Source organism: Colias croceus, chromosome 22 (genome assembly GCF_905220415.1).
Source record: "Colias croceus chromosome 22, ilColCroc2.1".
In the NCBI taxonomy this organism is placed as follows: Eukaryota; Metazoa; Arthropoda; class Insecta; order Lepidoptera; family Pieridae; genus Colias; species Colias croceus.
Genome location: NC_059558.1, coordinates 1,728,175 through 1,735,759, shown reverse-complemented (window position 1 = coordinate 1,735,759; position 7,585 = coordinate 1,728,175).

Below are 7,585 nucleotides of genomic sequence, written 5' to 3'. Positions count from 1 at the left end.
GCGGTCACCTCTCCGGACCTAAACTCCGGGCACCCGCGCACCTCAGTCAAAGACAAAAAGATTAATTAAATTACTCGGCGATTTAACTACTCGTTTTATTTTTCTTCCTATTGTAATGCATTCACAACCATTTTTAAATAAATACGTTTAAAATAAGAAAAAAAATAATGTTCTGGGCATTTTCACGTTATTGAAGGTTTACCTTCACTAATTCAAAATATTCTTACGTTACATAGAAACCATGCGAAAGTATTACACCTGAGCGCCATTCCGGTCACTTTATAATAAGAAATCTACGGAAAAAGCGTCCTACGGCGCCTAAATCATCTCTGAAAACAGGTCTACCGTGAGGTCACCGGTGTCCTACGCGGCTCCTTAATACAAGTCCGCTTCCGGTCACCGGTGCCCTACATGGCAGTCAATGTGTTAAGTCACAAAAATCACAAACAAAAGGATATATAAAAAAAATATTGTTATATTATATATATCTTTACTAATATTATAAAGCTGCAGTATGTATGTTTGGAGGCGCAAACTCAGCAACTACAAGTCTAATTTGAAACATTATTTCGATGTTATACAGGTTGTCCCACTATTGAAATATAGAAATTACAGAAACCTATGTAACAAACTAATTAAGACAGCAAAGATTACCTATTATAAACACAAACTTGAACAGCAGACTGGTAATATGAAAGAAACTTGGAACATTATTAAAGAAGCATGCCATATTTCCAAAATTAACAACAATTGTACAAACTTACTAAGTATAAACCCTTGCCCTACAAAATCTCTTAATGATGTTAATCAATACTTTGTTTCAGTTGGATCAGCTCTAGCCAATGAAACTCTAAAGAAACTCAATCACTCAGAAGTCGAACTAGCTACCCTAGCTAGAGACAAGGATAGTCCAACTAATTCATTTGCCTTTACACCCACTGATAAATATGAGGTAAACACTATCATCACTGGTCTCAAAAATACCAATGCTTCGGGACATGACAATATTCCTACACCTATAATTCAGACCTTCAAAGATATTCTTTCAGAACCTATAGCCCACTTGTGTAATTTAAGCCTCTCAAGCGGCAAATTTCCTAACGTATTCAAGAAAGCCATAGTTTGCCCAATATATAAAACCGGGGACAAAACTCTTCCTTCAAACTATAGACCAATATCATTGCTTTGTACCCTATCCAAGATACTAGAAAAATGCGTCAATAAAAGACTCATGAGATACCTGGAGTCATTTAAATTACTTCACTCAAATCAATTTGGCTTCAGAAGCGCCAAGTCTACTGAAGACGCAACATTACGGGTAACATCAATGATCACCTCGTATCTTGACTCGAATAAGAAATGTATTGGGGTCTTTCTTGATTTACAGAAAGCCTTTGACACTGTCTCCATACCTATTCTGCTAAGTAGGCTAGAAAATGTAGGTGTAAGAGGCATTGCCAAAGAGTGGTTCCAAAGCTATCTTAGCGATAGAACCCAAAGTGTAAGAGTTGACAACAATTTTAGTGCAGAGTATCAATGTACGTATGGAGTACCCCAGGGCAGTACGTTAGGACCTACTCTGTTCTTGATTTATGTCAACGACTTATGTAAACTCAATATTGGATGTGGACAAGTTACTATGTTTGCAGATGATACTGTGATACTCTTTAATGCAAACACCTGGTCTAAAGCCATTGATAAAACGAGGAGCTGGGGAACAAAAGCGGACTTGTCCAATTAATCAAATTTTACACTAGAGCAAAAAAACTGAAATAGGTATATGCATATGGGCTGTAATTTTGTGCATTTCAGTATAATTAGTATTAATACAACATAATTACTAATAGCCTGCTTGTTGGTCATAAAACTATGCGTTTTATTTTTTTGTAATGGACAAGTCCGGTATTGATTACAAAAGGTGGACAACTCCGGTTATGATTGAAAGAGTTATGGACATGTCCGGTTATGAAAGAAAACTAGATTCTATTATTGTATTTTTTTATTTAAAAATTATATGAACTCTCCCACATCTGGTTCGCAACAGTCACAATCGTCACTGTGGTCGTCGTCTTCGTCATTTATTTGACTTGTTTCAGCAATTGCCACTGGTGAGGTATGGAATATATTGTTTTTAAACCAATCAAGCTCTTGATTATCCATCCAATTATCTCCGAATTGTTTCTTTAAGAGTGTTTCAACATCTTTTTTCTTGTTTGGTTTTAGTTCATTAACCATTGAAAATCTTTGTAGTAAACTCGGATGGGTTTTTGTCATTTTTAACAATGATACAGCATTTTCTGATGATTCATCTCCATAATAGGTGTTTAAGACTTTCACACCAAAGTTTACGTGATTTAAACGTGCAGTAGGATCTCTTCGTATGTTTGCAGTGCCTCGGCCACGTGCTCTGCCACGACTACGGCCCTGACTTCTTCGTGTTGATTGTTGATTCTAGGAGTTTCTGTTTGGATGATGGTTGACTTTCTTTCTATTATTATTCTCTTTGCATCACGAATACTTTCCACTTTCTTGTAATAGTCTTCAAGGTTTTTGACGTTGTAAAGGTTCCAGTTTTCAGCTAAAATATGAACTTTGCCATGCTTTGCGTAAACCTCATGATATTTTTTTGGATCCAAAATGAAAGGCATCTTCCGCAAATCCTTTTCGACCCTCCCGAACACTCGATCCGCCGGCAAGAAGCTGTGACCGCGTACAGGAAAGGTTAGTACGATTTTGGCGACATTTTGAGGGGCGTAGTTTTTCAACCAGAAAATCAAAGTGTGGACGACATGTGCATTTTTATTTTGACCTCCACACCCGTCCGAAAAAAGGCGTAAAACTTCCACTTCAGAAAAATCAGTAAACATCAGGTATGTTAAAAGGGCAGACGCAATTTCGGTGGCGCCTTTTTTAACTTGGTTTTCTGTCCATATGAAGAAATGTGGCTCCTTTGTAGGCATATCAGTAATGCAGAAAGAGTAAAGTCCAACTTGTCGTAAATAAAAACATTCCTGGATTGGCGTTTTAGGAAGGGATTGAATTTGTTGGAGATCAAAACATATTGTCATAGAATTTTCAGGTTTTTCTTTGGTAAGGGAAAAGAACGCTTTGGCTCTAGCTTTATGAACTCGGAGTTGAAGTTTCAATGATTGAAGTTCTTCAGGATTATTTTCAGTCTTCTGCCTATTTTTCAGCAGTTCGCAGGTACTACATATGTCGGAAGATGGTGACGCAAACCCAATATTAAAATCGTTCTCAAAAACATTTCGGAACATCGTTTGTGAGACTTTCAAATCATCAGTCGCTGAATTATTGTACAACTCCCACAACTTTTTTACGTTTAGCTCGTATGACAGGTACACTCTTTTTGATTTATTTCGATTGTAATGTGACTCCTTTGCTGGCAAACCACCGAGAAATTTTCTTACAGATTCCTTTTTATCAATACTTTTGAAACTTTTCCTGTCTCCTCCTCTGCCGTCAAGTGGCGTTTTGCCTTCATATAATTTGCTCGCAATTAAGTTTACCCTGTGCTTACTGAGCCCAAGAGCAGCCAAAAAAAAAGATTTGCATACTTTTACTAACCTTTTTGAATCACGGAAGAGAAAGTATGTCACAAAGTACTTATTCCTCTGCGGTTTGCGAGATTCCTCTCTCGATCTTTCTCTTTCTATGGGGCATGGTGATATGAGCCGTGAATAAATATCCTGTAATTTTTTGCCAATTTTTTCATATAGTAGTTTGCGGTTGTAAACAATTTCGTTTAATGTCAAAGTCTGGCACTTAAATTTTCCCTTGTTATGTTCACACGCAGACACGAAATTCAAAGCAAGGGGGTCTTTATCTGCGTACCTAAAACAAAATAATAGCAATTTTAAATTCATCATAGGTTAGAATAATAACAAACACGCACCGGTAGGTATAATTTTACACTCACTTCGATTCCCTGTTGTTTTGCGCTTGCCGTCCTGTTTTTTTTCGTTTACGTGAGCCGTCATTTATATTGGCCACTATTTCTTCGATTCCGTCCATAATTTTGTCGGTTTTCTAGGAAAATTCTTCTCAAAATTACGAAAGCAATGACCGTCACACAGCTGATTATCTTTTTTTTAATTTAGCAGTGTTGCCACAACTGATTTAGGGATATCATAACAAAAAAACAATGATTTTTTTTAGACTTGTCCGGTTTTGTTTGACATTTTTCGTACTAACGGCAATTCTCCTTACGTTTTTGTCCGGTTTTGATTGGAGAAAAAATCCCTTAGAATTTTAATAAATTTCTAACAGGACAAGTCCGCTTTTGAACGAAATCATCATTTTTAACAATTTTTTTCTCTAAGATCGGACCGCTTTTGATACACAATACTCCGGGGTTCGATAGATATGAGCTTAAAGAGTGCAAAAAAATAAAAATAAAAAATTCGAGTACAGTGGACAAGTCCGCTTTTGTTCCCCAGCTCCTCAAACTGAAAATGGACTTCGATGTATAAGCAAATGGTTAGAAAACAGCCTATTGACTTTAAATACGGGCAAAACTAAATACATTTGCTTTAGCAAAACCTCTTCTACGGAGCCAAAAGGGAATATCAATGTCAAATTACATATCTTTCCATGTAACCGGTACAACAAAACTAGCGTATGCTCTTGCCCAATACTGAATAGGACCGACAAGATGAAATATCTGGGTATCTGGGTCGATGAGAGACTAAACTGGAAAGAACAAATTATTAGCACATCGAGCAGGCTCAGACAACTTATAGTTATTTTTAAAACCCTAAGAGACATTGCAAACCAAGAGTTAATTATTCGAACATACAAAGCACTGGGTGAATGTGTGATCTCATACTGTATTGTTAACTGGGGTGGAGCTGCTAAAACTTACATGATACATGTAGAACGCGCGCTTAGAGCTCTACTCAAAGTCTCGCTCAAATTACCATTCCAATTTCCAACCTCGATGCTATTCAAGAGGGCTAATCTCTTAAGTGTTCGTAAGATTTTTGTACTTCAATTAATTAAACGGTTTCACCGCCTAGAGGTACCGAAAAATAATAATCCCTTGAATACTAAAAGAAACTATCGTGTACCTGTACCTTACACTAAGACTCGCTTTGCACAAAGGCAGTCTTATTACCTAGCACCCATCCTCTATAATCGTTTCAGTTTATATATTAAAAATGCTTTTGCTCTCACTAATTATAAAATGATACAAAAGCTAAAAGAATGGCTTTTACCACTCAATTATTCTGAAATGGAGCACCTGTTAATGCCCACATATACAAAACAAACACCAAATATATAAAGAAAAAAAAATAATTTTCTTTAATTTTATTGACTTTTAATAATTAATTTAATATGTGATTTTTTTTTTACTGTCTCTATAAACTTTATTTTATTTGTTAAAAACGACATTGGAATGTATTGAAAATATAATAAGCCTCATAATGAACTCTCACATTATTCACACATACATAGTTACGCACATACAAACACACACACACACACACACACACACACCCACACCCTACCTACACTACGTCTTTAAAATACATTTTTTTCTTTAATCTTTAATTCTATAAAATACTAACTAGTCAAATAATTATTTTGATTGTATTAATTGTTTTAATTGTATTAATTATTTTAATTGTCTTAATTATTCTATTTGCTAAATATTCCATAATATTATAGTTCCATAACTAAATTGTTTTAATATTATTATAATTTATTATTATTTTTCATCTGTCAACATTAAGTAAAAATTTTCTTTTGTAACTAATTAATATTGAACTATTCTACTATTTATTGATGTAATGTATCGGGAAGGCACAGACTCCTGAAACACAGCGAAAGCTATATTGGGAGTCTGGGGTCTTTATTCTGATGTAAGGAAGCTTGTTCAATAAATGATTTTTATTTTTTTTTATTTTTATTTTTATTGGTATAGGTACTAAGCGCAAAGGGACTTGTAGTTTTGTAAAAAATACTTGAACAACAAAATTAGGTACATCAAAAATTTTTGCTAAATTTTGCCTGAATATCCATGTTTTCTTCTCTAACTTCGCGCAGCTGATACCGCTTCTCTAATGTGAGAGCTATCTTAAACGATAGCTCTCGTGCTGGTGGCAAAGTTGGGCGGGTTGCTTGTTATGGGTGTACACATAGAGTTTTAAGAATTCATCTATTTGAAAAAAAATGCGTCTGGAATTTTATAAGTATTTTTTACGTACTTAGCGTATGCAAAACTATAACCTCCTTTTGAGCTTAGTATACCAACAGTGGGACACCCTGTATAGGCCATTTATCGATGAAGACTATAGGCTTCATCTATCATCACGCTAAGACAAATAGGAGCGGAGCAATGCGGGTAAAACCTCGGGGCATAGCTAGGTGTCATAATAAAAAAAAGGTTTTTTTATAAATATTTTATTAATAATTCCGTATATACAAAATTCTTTAATTTTACGATACAAATGCAAATCTTAAATCTATACTTACATAATATAATAACTTAATACTATTAAACATAAATTGTAATCTTTGGTACCTACTTATTATGTTATAATTAATTTCGATGTATTTTTCTAAAACCTTCAACAATTTAATTTTTATTTAAGTACATATATTATTATAAGACAAAGATAGAAGAGACTAGACCAAAATAAATTTAATTTTTATGCAGTAGGTATCTCATAAAAATAGAGATAAGAGATCTCGTAGTTTTTTTCGCAAGAGTGTAAAAAAAATGTCGATATCCTAATTTTTATAAGACATGTTAATTAATTTATATATATCAGTGAAAATTGCGTATAGAAACTAAATACATCGCGAGCTCTCGGATCAAGCTACTTTTATTCACAATCGACTTTTCTAGTGAAAAACTTTTCAAGGCATGTAATCATTTCATATTAGGTAAATGTTTTGTTTTTTGTGTAAGCAAGGGCTGTTATTTCTTACTTTTACAATTTGAAAGTAATTTGTGAATATTACAGAACAAATATTAAGTAATAGCTACTTGTTATTATTATGTGGAAATAGGTTCATAAAATAATATGCACAGTCATTAAAATATGTTTTCCAAAATTTATTCTAGGTAATTAATTTTACGAGAAAAAAACCTTTGTCTTTCTTAGAGATTCCATCTACTTGGATGATGAATAATCATCCCATTTTCTTCAATGGTTCACGTGTTAAAAGTTTACAAACCATTTTTTACATAATAATTATATATTATTACAACAATGTATATCACTACATAGTTTAGAACAAAGTCGCTTTCTCTGTCCCTTTGTATGCTTAAATCTAAAACTTCGCAATGGATTTTGATGCGATTCTTTTAAATAGAGTGGTTCAAGTGGAAGGTTTTTAATACATAATTAATAAGTTTTAGACAAAGCGGGCGAAAAGCTTCACCTATTACCATAATATAAGTGCTGATTTACACAGGGTCAGTAACTGACTACAAATTCGAGGCAAATCAGTGCTGACTCGAAAAAAAACCCTGTGTAAACAGATTTGAAGTCAGTACAGAGGCTTGAAGTCTATGTAAACAGTTAAAGTCAGTCGCCAGTCAGTCAGACTTCAAGCC